Below are 15,611 nucleotides of genomic sequence, written 5' to 3'. Positions count from 1 at the left end.
GTTCCCTGAATGGTTTGTAAAAGAGGATCCTTGTCCTCTGTGATAGGAAAATTCGAATTAAAAAGAAAAGTGACATGCTTTGGTAATACAGCATTGGAGAGTGAATTTTAGAGAAATCAGATTTCCTTTTTAAGGACGTCTGGGGAGTTCCGCTGGTTCTCGGCAGACCCAAGCAGCAGAATGAGGCTAAAATCAGTCTAATCATTTGCCACCTGACTGGCAGCTCAGCGGGACAGGAGAAAGGTGGTCAGCTCAAAGCCACCATTTGGCTTGGCTCATATGCAGTGGGTCAGGGACAAATTTCAGCCTGGGTTGACTTTATTTATATAATTCTTTTTTATCTTTGTTTTTACATTTCTTATTGTATAGCTATACAATATTATATAAGCTCCTGCTGCTGCTGCTAAGTCGCTTCTACAGGTGTACAATAGAGTTAGTTACAATTTATATATTTATATATAATTTATATATATTATAATTTATATTCTCCATTTATAGTTGTTATAAAATAATGGCTATATTCCCTGTGTTGTACAGCATATGCTTGCAGCTTATTTTATACCTAACAGTTTATACTTCCTGGTTGACTTTAAATAGTGCCTGTTCCAGCTGCCAGGCACTGATTCTCATTCTCATCTGAATTTAGTTGTAGTATCCTTTTGTGTGATCAGTTGCTCAGTTGTCTCCAACTCTGCGACCCCATAGACTGTAACCCACCCAGCTCTTCTGTCCATGGGATTCTCCAGGCAAGAATACTGGAGTGGGTAACCATTCCCTTCTCTAGGGGATCATCCTGACCCAGGGATTGAACCCGCAACTCTTACGTCTCCTGAATCTTTTTACCTCTGGTAAATAAGAATTGTTTCTCCAGTAAGAATCTGACATCAAAGGCCCGAATAATAATCCAGGAAAACTCAGGCCTCTGATGGCAATTGTGGAGAATTGGTAGAGGAGGCTATTTACTTACGAAAATATCTTCTTTCCGTGGTTTGTAAATTGTGAGACAGGCAATGTCTTCCTGCTCCCTGACTCCAGGCCTTTCCTTTCATCTGGAAGTCTCCCTTCAGATTGTAACGAAATACTTTGCATTTGAAAAAGCTCTCCTACTGAATACTAACTTCTTTGGGATTTCAAGGCTTTTTCTTTAAGAACTCTGTTAAAATGCATGGGATTCCCAGGTGGCTCATTGATAAAGAATCTGCCTGCCAATGCAGGAGACTTGGGTTCGATCCCTGGGTTGGGAAGGTCCCCTGGAGGAGGAAATGGCAACCCACTCCAGTATTCTTGCCTGGAAAATTCCATAGACAGAGGAACCTGGCGGGCTATAGTCTGTGGGGTCGCACAATTGGATATGACTGAACATGTTCGCACATTCAAATGCAAGCATTCCAGGAAGGAGCCAAGTCTGCAGTGCTGACAGTTAATACTTTATCACCATCAGTCAGAATTACTTTAGCAAACATTTACTGAGTCCTTCCTACCTACTTATTTATATGTTTATTTGTTCATTTGTTTATTTAAAAAGTCGGGTTTATTGAGGTATAATTTACATACAGTCAGGTTTATGCTTTTTAATGTACAGTTAGTTCCGTGCCTTTTGGAAAAAATACAGCAGTCATGTAACTAACCCTACAACCGCGGTATTAAACATTTCACTTTGGGGATGGTCCCAGTGCCTGGCGACAGTGCACCTGTTTTCTGTCCCCTTTAGTTTTGCCTTTTCCAGTCCTTATTATTATTTTTTAATGTTTTATTGGAGTACAGTTGATTTGCAGTGTTGTTAGTTTCTGCTGTACAGCAAAGTGAATCAGTTATACATACACAAATCCACTCTTTTCTAGATTCCTTTCCCACACAGGATATTACAGAGTACTGAGTACAGTTCCCGTGCTATTCAGTAGATCCTTACTAGTTATCTATTTTATACATAGTACTGTGTATACGCCGATCCCAAACTCTGACTTTATCCCTCCCTTGGCCCTCTACCTCTGCTCTCCCCCTGGATAACCATAAGTTTGTTTTCCGTTAGTACGTCTGTGCCAGTCCTTATTATTTATAAAAATAAAACACCCTGTCCTTAAAAAATGACCCCAAACTGTATTCGACTCTGTTTGCAGTCTAGCTTATTAACCATGTCCCCTGAGGAGAGTATGGATAACCCCTCAGACTCATTTCCAGTCTCTATAGCCAGCCAAACACTTGTTAACCGGGGAGCCAGTGAATGGGATCTGGGGAAGGAGAGAAGAGACCAGGGAGGGTGGGCATGTTGGGGGCAGAGCCATTGACTTAGGAAGTACACAGTAAGTCCCTACACACTAACCTTCAAGCTGCAAACTTTCAAAGATGCAAACGTGCGTTCCATCAATGTCAAGCATGAGTGAAATTCCAGCTTACCCTCCTATTGCTGACGACCCTTCAGCTCTACCATCTCTCATCTCCTCTCTCTCCTCCAGCTCTTCTTGCCTGTTCACTTGATGCCAGCCCCTATATGCCAGCTGTTGTATTGTGCTACTATACTTTTCAAGGTACTGTACTGTAAGATTAAAAATGTTTTCCTTATTTTTTATGTTTGTTTTTTAATGTATTATTTGTGTGAAAAGTATTATAAACCCATTACATTACAGTAGTATGTAGCCAATTGTGTTAGTTGGGTACCAAGGCTAACTTTGTTGGACTGAATGAACAAATTGGACTTATGAACGCACTCTGGGAATGCAACTTGTTCTTATGTAGGGAACTTACTGTATTCATCTGGCCGCCAGCCCTGCAGGTGGGCAAGTCACAGAGCACTCTTCACCCGGGCTCCTGTTGGCCCTCTCATCCAAAAAAATAAAGCCAGGTCAGAGGCAGACTGTCAGCTTTATGAGGATGGATCCCCTCTCTTGGTCTCTATCATCCCCTTTTACCCATTTGGTGGCATCTGCTGTGAGTGACTCTGCTTGTGGTGGGTCAGGGACAGAGGAGGGTAGAATCGTTCCCACATTTCTGGCCGCAGAGACTGGGTAGGTGATGGTGCCAGGAATAAAGGAGGAAAATGAGGAGAAATAATATTTTTTGCACTTCTTCCATGTCCCAAGCACACATGATTTCATTTAGTCCTCTCGTGCATCAGATGAGCCTCTGAGCCAGAGGCCAGTCCACGCCAGCTCTGTTCTCCCACCCCATGTTGCGCAGCATCGATCGTGACTGTGACTGTCGGTTTGCCCCTTAACTCCTTCCTCACCCTCCCTCTCTTTCCTCCTCACTGCTCTGTCTTCATTCAGTCTCATCATCTCTTGTCTGGATGCTTGCAATCATCTATTAGGATTCTCTCCACTCCAGCCTGGTCCTCATTTATCCCTTTTGTGGCTACCAAGTTATTTTTCCCAAAAGCAAATTGGATCTTATTTGTTCCCTGCTTAGATTTCCTCTGTGACTTCCCATTATCCTCAGCGAAAAGTGACAACTCTCTGACTCCTGGTAAACAAGGACCCCTGATCCAGTGCAAGCCCCTTTCCCTATCTCCTCTATTGCACCCAGAAATCTGCTAGTTCATGCTCATCTTCTCCTCCTCCCTTTCCTAGCCATTCTCTGGACTGCACAGTTCTTTCTTGTCTAGATGCAATATTACCCTCTCCTGTTCCCTCTCCAAACATACTGTTGACCTCTCCTTCCCTTGTTCTTCACAGCATCTTGACTATGTTCTATTACAGCCTTTGTGTGTGCATGTGTGTTCAGTCACTTACGTCGTGTTCCATTCTTTGCGACCCTATGGACTGTAGCTTGCCAGGCTTCTCTGTCCGTGGGGATTCTTGAGGCAAGAATACTTGGGTGGGTTGCCATGCCCTCCTCCAGGGGATCTTCCCAACTCAGCGATCGAACTCGAGTCTCTTATATCTCTTGCATTGGCAGGTGGGTTCTTTGCCACCAGCGCCACCTGGGAAGCCCCATTACAGCCCTTACCAGAGTTTATTGCACTCATGTGCTCACAGCTCTGCCTTGTGATCACTCTTTTCCCTGCCTTTCTTACAATTCTTAGTAACTGGCAAAATCCCACTTGGTTTTACTTTTTTTAAAGGATTTTAAAAAAACACTTATTTTTATATATTTATTTGGCTCTGCTGAGTGTTAGTTGCAGCACAAAGGACCTTTGATCTTTGTTGTGGCATGCAGGAATTTTAGTTACAGCATGCAAACTCTTAGTTGTGGCATATGGCATCTAGTTCCCTGACCAAGGATCAAACCCAGTCCCCTGCATTGGGAGCGTGGAGTCTTAGCCACTGGATCACCAGGGAAGTCCCTCAAGGACCCATTTAAATTCTTGCTCTCCACAACATGACTATCTCAAAGAGTTAAAGCTTGAACATAGAAAATTGGCTGATACTCAAGCCCATGCTGCTTCTACAGCATAAACTGTAGAGGCACATTTGGGAAGAAAGACGATTTTACTGGGAGTGTGTTGTATTTGAGATGCGTGGGGTCACTGAGGCGACTGTGTGTAGTAGACAATTGGAAAGGACAGCGTGTACTCGGAAAGCAGTTTGGGGTTGGTTTTCAGTAAATAACTCTGTTTGGTAGACCCGAAGCACGCTTAGCTTTGGAGGCTCTTTTCCACATCATATAAAATATATCAAAATAACTCATGTACAATATTTTAAATAGGTAATTATATGAGTTACATTGCAGACCACTCACATGATTTAAAGACTGTTGATTAAACATTAATTTTTTTTTTCTCGTGTTTGGCTGCACTGTGGGGGCATGCAAGATCTTAGTTCCCTGACCTGTGATTGAACCTGTGCCCCCTGCACTGGAAGAGAGTTGTCTTAACCTCTGGACTGCCAGGGAAGTCCCTGACTAAACATTTATTCATTTCAGTTTTCAGTTTTCCCCCCTTCCTCTTTTTTTTCCTTCCTCCTTCCCCTTCTCTCTCAAATATTTCCTTGACATTTGAAAAGATACGGTACTTCTTATACCAGCACCCAATAAGCTGTCCCAAATAAAGAGAGTTATGCCAATACAAGTATCTAGATTCCTCTGTAAACTCAGCCTCAAGGCAAATCTCTACTTCTCCCTGTAGAGAAATTCTGGTGTCTCTGCTGGGTTTGGATCAATGATGTTCCTTTATCAAATGAGAAGACGGCTGAGAAAATCCAAGAGAACCCTAACATTTGAAGTATCTGACAGAGGAATAGGGGTCTGGAGAGAGGGCCAAGAGCCTAGAGGTATACCAGATAGTAAAGGGTGGAGGGTTTCTAAAAAAGAAAAGGTCAGTTTCCTTTTTAGAAAGAGGGAAGAGGGGTTTGGTATGAAAAAATGGAAAATAGTTCCTTGACAGGCAATTTAGGAGCCATTGGTGGGCAAAGCTAGGTCATCTCAAGATGACACAGGAGAGGGAGCTAATTGAGCAGACCAAGTGTAGACAATATTTTAAAGACACTAGACCGTTAAGGGAAGAAAGGAGAGATACAGGGCATAACTAGATGCATTGCAGTTTGCTTTGATTTGTGATGGGGAAGCCAAAAGATGCTGAAGGAGGCTGAGGGGAAGGAGCCAGTGGAAAGCATGAACATGGGTCATGGAAAGCATGAGTTATCCATACTCAGCGCAGGCCAACCCATTTATTTCTACTCAGTCCCACTGCTCCTGTACTCAAGGACATTGCTCCAGTAATGTTCTGTTTCTGTTACCTCCCAGTAAACCTCTTTCAAGGTGTTGTGTTGAGGAGGAAAAGAGAAAGCCAGGCAATGGCTTGAAAGGGGAACATGAATTCCAAAAATTTTGTTTTTAAGATGAGAGAAAACTCCATGGGTTTGTATGTGGCTGGGAAAGATCCAGGAGAAAGGAAAAAACTTGTGAAAAAAAGAAAAGTGAAAGTGTTAGTCACTCAGCTGTGTCGGACTCTGCAACCCCACGGACTGATGCTTCCCTGGTGGCTCAGACGATAAGGAATCTGCCCGCAATGCAGGAGACCTGGGTTTGATCCCTGGGTCAGGAAGATTTCCTGGAGAAGGGAATGGCAACCCACTCCAGTATTCTTACCTGGAGAATTTCATGGACAGAGAAGCCCAGCAGGCTACAGTCCATGGGGTTGCAAAGAGTCATACATGACTGAACAACTAACACTTCCACTCTTCATTTTTTCACAAGTTTTTTTCACTTTTCCTGGATCTTTCCCAGCCACATACAAACCCACTAAGATTTCTTTCACCTTAAAAACAAAATCTTTTGAATTCATGTTCCCCTTTCAAGCCATTGCCTGGTTTCTCTTTTCCTTCTCAACACAGCACCTTGAAAGAGGTTTACTGTATTTATTGTCTCTAACTCCTCATCTCTCATTCTCTCCTGCATTAACTCCAGTAAGTGCTAGTGGGGTCGGGAGGTGTGCCCACCTTTCTATTGAAAGTTCCCCGTCAAGGTTATCAAAGACATCAGGTGGCTAAATTCAGCAGTCAATGAAAATCCTCATTTCCTGCTGATGTATTTGCAGCATTTTAGAGGTGTGATCACTCTTATCCTGACACACTCTGTTCACTTGACCTCCAGTCTTGTCTTTTTTGGTCTATACTCACTTCTATGGTGATTTCACCCTAATCTCCTGATTTAAATACTAGTCTGGACTTCTCCCCAGGGTTCCAACTTGATGTTCAACTTCTCCACTTGGATGTCTAATGAGCATTCAAAACTGAGCTCCTGAAAGTCTACCCCATACCTGATCCTTCCAAGACCTTCCTCATCCCAGCAGATAACAACTCCATTCTTGCAACTGTCAAAGCTCAAAGCTTCAGAGTTATCTTTGACTCTTCTCTTATTCTCATTGGAGAAGGCAATGGCAACCCACTCCAGTACTCTTGCCTGGAAACTCCCATGGACAGAGGATCCTGGTAGGCTACAGTCCATGGGGTCACAAAGAGTTGGACACGACTTATTCTCATGCCCTGTGTCTATTAATTAGTAAGTACTGTTGGTGTCCATTCAAAATATATCCAGCACCTGATCACTTCCTGCCACCTCCACTGCTAACACCCTAGTGACTAGGGACTTTCCAGAGCACCATATCTTTCACCTGGATCTGCTACATCAGCCTCCTAGCTGGGCTCCCTCCCTCTACCCTTGTGTTTTTCAATCTAGTCTCAGCACAGCAGCCAGGATGTTCCTATTAAAGTGTAATTCAGGAACTTCCCTCATGGTCCAGTGGTTAAGAATCCACCTTCCAATGCAGGGGACATGGGTTCAGTCCCTGGACAGGGAACTAAGATCCCACATGCAATTAAGGCCACATGTTGCAACGACTGAGCCTGAGTTCTGGAGTCCGAACCACAACGAAGAGCCCATGTGCTGCAACTAAGACCCAAGACAGCCAATAAATACATAAATACATTAAAAAAATAAAAGTGCAATTCAGATCACATTACTTCTCTGGCAAAACCTCCCATGGCTTCCCGGATCACTCTGAAGAAAAGCCAGCTTTGCCATGATTTCCTTTCATTGGCTCCTTCACATACCTTGAGCGCACATTTGTCTGACTCCAAGGTCTTTGTACTTACTTCTGCCTGAAATGTTCACTCCCTTGCCTCCTTCAGGGTTTTAAGCATCACCTTCTTAGGGTGACACCGACCCCTCTATTCAAAGTTGCAGCATTCTTTCCTGGATACATGACTTTCTATCCTTTGCTTTGTCTTTTCCTCGGGGAAAGGACTTCTATTTTATCCCCTGTGATTGATCCAGCACCTAGGCCCTTGCTTGGCACTTAGGATATTGAACGAATGAGAGCGATCCCACTGGAGGACAGAGGGATTATTAATAGATGAAGGCTCAGAAGGGAGCACGTGGAAAGACAGATGTAAAAAAAAACACTACATTTTTATCTAAAGAGACAGGGCAGAGTAGGGAACCAAGAAAACTCCTGATACCATCATTTGCACGTCGACTGAAGCAGATCAATACCAGTATGTCACCTTTCCTATGCATTTCTATTTTTTTAAGGCTTTTATCTCTAATTGTCGTGGGACAAAAACTTTGTCCCTCTGTTAAAAGAATTGCATGTGCTATTAAGAAGATTGGTGGAGATTTACTCACAAACCACAGAAGCCTTCTTGACCTTGACATTGTCTTACACCTGAGATAAACCAGCTTTATTCTTAAGACCTGTCATCCTGAAGCATAAAACAAGTCTTCTTTTTATTACCATTATTAGTAGTAGAGTGTTGGCTTGCCCAGTTGTGAGTCTGAACTCTAGACATTCTAAGCACTGGTCCCAGTGTATCCTTTCCAGCTTTGGACCCAAGACTCATCATATCCTGAGGAATCAGAGCTAATGTTGCTAAACTCTTTTTCTTCTCTGAGTGTCCCTTTCTTCCCCTTCAACATGAAAATCCTGCCGATAATCCCCACAAACAATCACAAGCCCCAAATCACAGATTTTCTTTGACCTCAGGTCTTTAACACTTAACCGTAAGGGAAGTGAGCAATTACATAACTGCTCAAGGACAACTGTAGGGGTAGGGGACAGCAAAGATGGAAGGAGAGACGACCATGAAGAAGACTGCATGCCTAAAGGAGTAAGCAGGAAACTGAGGAAGCTTGTCTGTGCTTGATTTTCTTCATCAGATTAATTTTGTTCTAAGTTTTATCTAAGTATAACCACGAACCCTCTATAAGAGCTAAGCATATATAAGCCACTTACGATATTGGTTTTATTACTTTGCACTCATCCCTCATATTCTTGAGACTGCATACTTTTTGCAACTAGAAAATAAAGAGGGAGTATTTTCAGGAAACCAAAGATAAGCATGGTCTTCTGTGGGTGAGGTGAATTCATAAAGTTCAAGGGATTTTAACCCTTGCTTCATCAGTAGATTACCGAGTATTTAGCAGGTTTCTGCTGTGAATGACTTGTATTGCTACCAAAGATAGATCACTTTGACCTTTTCATGCTTCTGTTTGTTTGAGCATAGTAACAAATGGGCTTCCCTGGTGGCTCAGTTAGATCCCCTGGAGAAGGAAATGGCAACCCACTCCAGTATTCTTGCCTGAAAAATTCCACGGACAGAGGAGCTTGGTGGGCTACAGTCCATGGGGTCCCAAAGAGTCAGACACGACTGAGTGGCTTCACTCACTTCACTGGTGGCACAGTGGTAAAGAATCTACCTGCCAATTCAGGAGACACAGATTCGATTCCTGGGTCCAGAAGATCCCCTGGAGAAGGAAATGGCAATCCAATCCAGTACTGTTGCCTGAGAAATCCCATGGACAGAAGAACCTGGTGGGTACAGTCCATGAGATCACAAAAGAGTCAGATACAACTTATAAACTAAACAACAGCAAAGGAGTAGCAAATAGGGGTGAGATGACTGTGAGAAGCCATGGTGGTAAAATAAAGCAAGAGACATGCAGGCACCTTCGTTGAGGTTGGAAAGAACGGAAATGATGCAACAAGTTCTCATTGTCTTTTGTTGATGCACCATAAGGACCTATATTAAAGGACTTTTAAATGAACTTGGTTTGGGGTCCACTCTAGTAGTTTTGATGCCAAATAGATTTTGACCTTTAGGTGTCTCCATTTCAGAGAAGAAAATTCTTGGAAGAGGTACCCTCAAAAAGATCAATTAGACAACTCGGGCTACACATCCTTTCTTTGAATTCCAGTAATATCACAGGAATACCCTGTGATTGCTATTTGCTATGCAAAGCCTGCATGGTAGATCTAAGAAGATTGTTCTATTGACAGTAAAATGTGACCATCATAGCCAAGTTCCTTAAAAACATACCAGATCAGAGTTTTCACACAACCCATAATTTATTACTCCGCGCTGCCTCTTTTGTGGAAAATGAGAAGTTTATTTTTAAAACTCCTAAGTATAAAGGGTTATAAAGGTTGTATATTTCAGTTTTAAATACTGAGATTCTATTCTGTAATAGGACACAGAACAATAGTCTTAAGCCTCTAATTGTATAAAATGGAGGCATATTAAAGATTAACCTCATTTGCTTTCCTTACTGTGGCCCGTGTTTTATTTCTAATATTCTTTCCTAGTTGGATGTGGTCAAGATACTAGAGTTCATTCTATACCATGTAGCTGTAAGCCCCACAGTTGTTCCCACTGGCGGTGGACGGCTCTGTGTTACTGGTTTTGGTCACTTCATACTCATATGTAAGCTGTATTATTAATCTCAAGACGATATGAGGTCAAACACACACATTCAATGTTGGATTTGGACCTTGGGTCCTCTGCAGGATTTGAAATGTGAAATTTAATCTTTCAGTATTCTATAAAGGAAAACCAATATTGTTTCTTGTACAAATACAGCCCGAATAAAATTTGAAACTTCAGCTTCCTAGCACTAAGCACCCTCCCTCCATTAAAACATGGTTTCTTATCAAAAGAAATAAACTTGGAAAAGTCAGTTTGGTTCTAGAGAAATCCCGTGGTTTCTTCTTATATTGTATACGTGTTGAATGAGGGACTTGTTGAAAGGCATTGATCCCAAAATAACAAAAGAAGAATGGAGGAGAATTTATTATTCCCAGTGTTCTCTTTACTCTTCTTTCTAAGAGTTGGAGGGAGGGCAGTTTCTGTCTGCATCAGACAGAAAACCAAACAGGTAAATTAGTTGGACATGCTTACTATTAATACTTTAAAGTAGCCCAAAGTCCAGGTTTCCCTGGAGAAATGCCCCAGTGAATATGTTAGGATTCTACAGACAAGTGAAATAGGGAATCCCCTTTTCATGGCTCTGGCCACATGAGACTTAGAAACAACAACAAAATGAGAAGCTACCTCTTGTCTCGTTTTCCCAGGGCTAAATGAATCCTATTTCCAGCTTTGTGTATAGCACCCACTCTGTAGCTATTGCCCTCTAAGCAGTCTATCCTGTCACCCCTACAGGGCAGGGCTCTAGGCTTGATTTCTGACCCTAAATGAGCATTTGAGATGTGAAGGACAATATATCACAGAAATGGACTTTCCAGTGAAAAGGAAACTTATCCTTTCAAATGAATTTGGATTTTACTTTCCTCTCCCCTGTCTCTAACTGTTTAGAAATAAGTTTAGTTTATTTTAAGAAACTTTGCACTTGTATGTCAGTAACAAAGACTCTCAGTTGAGACTTGAAAAATGCTTCCATGTCCCAACTTTTAAAGGAAATTTAGAGTCAACTCTCCATGAACTTGGGAGTAACTAGTTAGTCCAGTGGTTCTTGGGTTCCTTAGATGCAGAGCCTTCCTTAAAGAACCACGCATTTTGAGATATCCCTTTCCTATTCCGAAATGAAATTCACAGGTAATGCGATCTAACTATACAGATAAAAAATAAATGTGAAATACCACCTGTCATATGAAAGAGAAATGTAAAGAATATAACCTGATATGTATGTCAACATGTACATGGCTAAACTGGAAGATAAATTCTACAGATTTCCAAAACACTTCATGGGGAGGAGAACTAAGCTGGGTGAGACCACTTAGTGCTCTGTTCTCGCCCGTGCTGGATGGTGCAACAAGTGATTGACAAGTAAATTCTTTGTGACTTAGAGCAGGTTACTTTTTTCTCTGAGCTGGAGTGTCCTCATATTGAAATGAGAACACTGCTTATTTGTCAGGAATGCTGCCTGTATCACTTACCATCACATACGAAGCACTTAGGACCACATCTAGCCCATAGTAGGATCTCAGTGAATGTTGATTCTCATTGTCTTCTCGGAGGAGTCCAAGTTACTGCGAGTCCAAGTGTTAGTCGTCCTCTTTGCAAGGTTTACCTGGCTGGGCTTAGTGCTTTTCTACTGGGGGAAATGAGAAGTGGGAGTAATTCAAAGACCAAAGTGTTAAAGAAACAGTGACTTTTACTGCTCCCCACTGCTCCCTCCCCTTCTCCAAGTAGGTGAAATTAACATGGGTCAAATTGCCCTTGCGACTCCCCAGCCCAGTCTTTTCATGCTAGGGACCTTATGCAGATTCCAACTACCTGTCATGGGAGGTAAGGGCACTTTGCAAGCTGTTGTTAGGTGGTTGAGGCCTGGATTGTGATTTGGAAAGCAATCTGAAGTCTCTGCTTCTCTAGGATAAAGGTTTATGATGGTGAGCCATTTGTAGGGGCAGGTAGAGCTGGTGGAGAAGAAGAGAGGTGGTAAATAGTTCCTCCATTCTCGGCTATTTATGCTGTTAGCACCCTATGCTAACTATAAAGCAGAAACCAAGGAGGCTTTCTTTTTAATCTCTAGAAACAACATGCCAGTTCCTTTTTAAAACTAGTAGCCTCCAAATAAAATCCTCTAAAATATTTTGGAGGTGAAACATGCAGCTCTCTTAAGAAAACAATTCAGGCTATAGTCTATGTTTGCAGTTTGGGAAAAGATTATTTTTGTTGTTGTTTAGTGAACAGAGAGGAGATTTTAAGGTAGATGTTCTCCCCCCTGTTCATTTAGAGATCCCTGCAAACAGTGATGTTTTAACCATCATGTTTTCATGTTTTAGAAAGCTTAGCAGGATGAAGTCCTTATTCTGCGTTGCCAAACAAGATCCTTTAAAAATTATCTGGAGCAGCAAATGTCATCCTCTATTTTATACCCTCATAAACAACCTCAAATGGATGAAAAGCACTTGTTGGGGGTGGGTGGAGGCAGGCCTCTCTGGTTACTGCCTCTTCTAGGTTTCCCTTCTCTGTCTGATTCTGCTTTTTGATAAGAGATCAGGTAACCATGACAACGCTGCACAGTGGAAGTCCTTTCATTTCTGTGCTTTACATAATTCTGAAAATAAATCTGCTACCTGTTTGACATTTGCTTCCTTTTCTTACAAACTTTATTTTTTTTTTTTCCTTTAATCTTAGCACAGTATCTCCTGAAAGAAACTTGCTACTTCAGAGGATCTGCTTCCACCAATGTACTTCCTGTTGGTAGCAGGGTGGACTTTGCATTCTCTGGGGCTTGGATTCCCACTGGAAATTCTCCCCACACACACTTCAAACTAAATTGTAGCTCTATTATCCAGTTATTGAAGAGTAGCAAGACTGTGATGGTTCACGGGGATCTTTTCTGATTTCAGACTCACACAGTTCAAGTCTATGTCATCCAAAGTGGCAGCTGTTGTTATTAGGCCAGTCCCTAGAACTCAGCATCACAGGGCTGGTTTCATAATGGATAATTCTCGTAGGAATCTTCCTAAAGTCCACGGTGGATTTGAAGCATTGGTTTTACACTCAGATTTTGATAGTGTGAAAAGACAGTTTAACCTAATCTTCCTTGAAACATCAAGACTGAAATATCATTTAACATGTGATTCTTGACCATCTGCCCTTGCAACGAGAGTGTGTATTGTACACACTTGGAAATGTTAGAAAATTTTTTTGGAAATGTTAGAATTTTGTTGTTGCTGTTGTTGTTGTTGTTCAGTCGCTCAGTTGTGTCTGACTTCTGGAAATGCTATGGACTGCAGCATGCCAGACTTCCCTGTCCTTCACTATCTCCTGGAGTTTGCTCAAACGCATGTCCATTGAGTTGATAATGCCATCAACCATCTCATCCTCTGTCACCCCTTTCTCCTGCTGCCCTCAATCTTTCCCAGCATCAGGGTCTTTTCCAATGAATCTACTCTTCGCATCAGGTGGCCAAAGTATTGGCGCTTCAGCATCAGCATCAGTCCTTCCAATGAATATTCAGGACTGATTTCTTTTAGGATTGACTGGTTGGATCTCCTTGCAGTCCAAGGGACTCTCAAGAGTCTTCTCCAGCACCACAGTTCAAAAGCATAAATTCTTTGGTGCTCAGCCTTCTTCGTGGTCCAACTCTCACATTCATACATGACTACCAGAAAAATTTTGAGCCATCCCCAAAGACTGATTCCTTCTTTTTCCCTCTCTCCCTCCCTTCTCTCTCTCTCCCTTTCTCCTATCAGTGAGAAGAAAGATTTGATTCCATGCTGTAAATTCTGGAGACTTCCAGACTTCCCCAGTAATGAAGTCTTCTCCTACAATAAAGGAAATGATTCAGTTTTTTTTTTTTTTTTTGGTTTTGTTTCCTACATTAATGGCTTCATGGAGATTCAGAAATTTGAATGCTGTATAGCTCTTGGTTGGATGGGAGGAAAGTATCATTAGGGTCAGAAGCAGGTCATTGTTTTGAAAGCAGACCTGGTTCTTACCGTTACACACTGATTTGGATTGTGTGCAGGCGAACTGTTATTGATTGGGTTTATTTCCCTAATGGTTGCGTTCTGCTCTCTCGGGATCTTTAATGTACAAGACACATAGAGCTTTCCCCTGCATGTCTGCCGATTAAGTGTTATTGAGTTTAATGAGTCTATTCAACAGCACCCAACTCTCTAGTCTTTACTCAGACAATCTCCTAGGAGTTGGAGCTCAGAGAAAGGACTGCAGAAAGAAACCTACTAATTTGAATAACCTTATATTTGCTTTCAAGTTCAGGCTTGTTCTCCCTGGAACATAAGACAGTTGGTGTGTAATTACATGAAGTGTAATCATATCACTGTCATTCAAAATGACTGGACATTCAAATGACCTTTATTCGAAACGACTGGGCTAAGCTCAGGGTCTCTGTGCATACTGCAGAGGTTTTGCCTTGACTAAAGGTGGTAGCAGAGAGTTAGAGTGAATCTAGCCTATGTCAGCTCAGGGGGAAGGTGCCTTTTTCTAACTCCCCCAAAGACTCTGCCTATGATGGCTTTGGATGAAGTGGTTTTGGTACCTCACTGTTCACATTCAACCACCTGGGTAAACAATGTCTCACTGTTCAGTTCAGTTCAGTCACGCAGTCGTTTCCGACTCTTTGCGACCCCAAGAATTGCAGCATGCCAGGCCTCCCTGTCCATCACCAACTCCCGGAGTTCACCCAAACTCATGTGCATCAAGTCAGTGATGCCATCCAGCCATCTCATCCTCTGTCGTCCCCTTCTCCTCCTGCCCCCAATCCCTCCAAGCATCAGGGTCTTTTCCAATTAGTCAGCTCTTCGCATGAGGTGGTCAAAGTATTGGTGTTTCAGCCTCAGCATCAGTCCTTCCAATGAACACCCAGGACTGGTCTCCTTTAGGATGGACTGGTTGGATCTCCTTGCAGTCCAAGGGACTCTCAAGAGTCTTCTCCAACAGAACAGTTCAAAAGCATCAATTCTTCAGCGCTCAGCTTTCTTCACAGTCCAAATCTCACATCCATACATGACCACGGGAAAAACCATAGCCTTGACTAGACGGACCTTTGTTAGCAAAGTAACATCTCTGCTTTTTAATATGCTATCTAGGTTGGTCATAACTTTCCTTCCAAGGAGTAACTGTCTTTTAATTTCCTGGCTGCAATCACCATCTGCAGTGATTGTGGAGCCCAAAAAAATACAGTCTGACACTGTTTCCCCATCTATTTCCCATGAAGTGATGGGACTAGATGCCAAGATCTTCATTTTCTGAATGTTGAGCTTTAAGCCAACTTTTTCACTCTCCTCTTTCACTTTCATCAAGAGGCTTTTTAGTTCCTCTTCACTTTCTGCCATAAGGGTGGTGTCATCTGCATAGCTGAGGTTATTGATATTTCTCCCTGCAATCTTAATTCCAGCTTGTGCTTCTTCCAGCCCAGTGTTTCTTATGATGTACTCTGCATAAAGTTAAATAAGCAGAGTGACAATATAC

The 15,611-nt window shown here is 42.3% G+C and overlaps 1 long non-coding RNA gene across 2 annotated transcripts in view; it reads left to right on the top strand.

Moving 5' to 3' along the window:
* The window catches only part of LOC139186184 (uncharacterized), a 97,191-nt gene that overhangs the window by 7,222 nt on the left and 74,358 nt on the right, over positions 1 to 15,611 (top strand). Inside the window, exon 3 of one of the 2 annotated variants that reach the window (XR_011569689.1) lies at positions 2,454 to 2,525. The exons of the other annotated variant lie outside the window; for it this stretch is intronic. This is a non-coding gene — a long non-coding RNA (uncharacterized lncRNA). The remainder of the gene's footprint in view (positions 1 to 2,453; positions 2,526 to 15,611) is intronic. 2 annotated transcript variants of the gene reach the window in all.

This window comes from Bos indicus, chromosome 12 (genome assembly GCF_029378745.1).
Source record: "Bos indicus isolate NIAB-ARS_2022 breed Sahiwal x Tharparkar chromosome 12, NIAB-ARS_B.indTharparkar_mat_pri_1.0, whole genome shotgun sequence".
Taxonomy (NCBI): Eukaryota; Metazoa; Chordata; class Mammalia; order Artiodactyla; family Bovidae; genus Bos; species Bos indicus.
The sequence above is the reverse complement of the archived record's forward strand: the minus strand, read 5'-3'. Positions and strand labels throughout refer to the sequence as shown.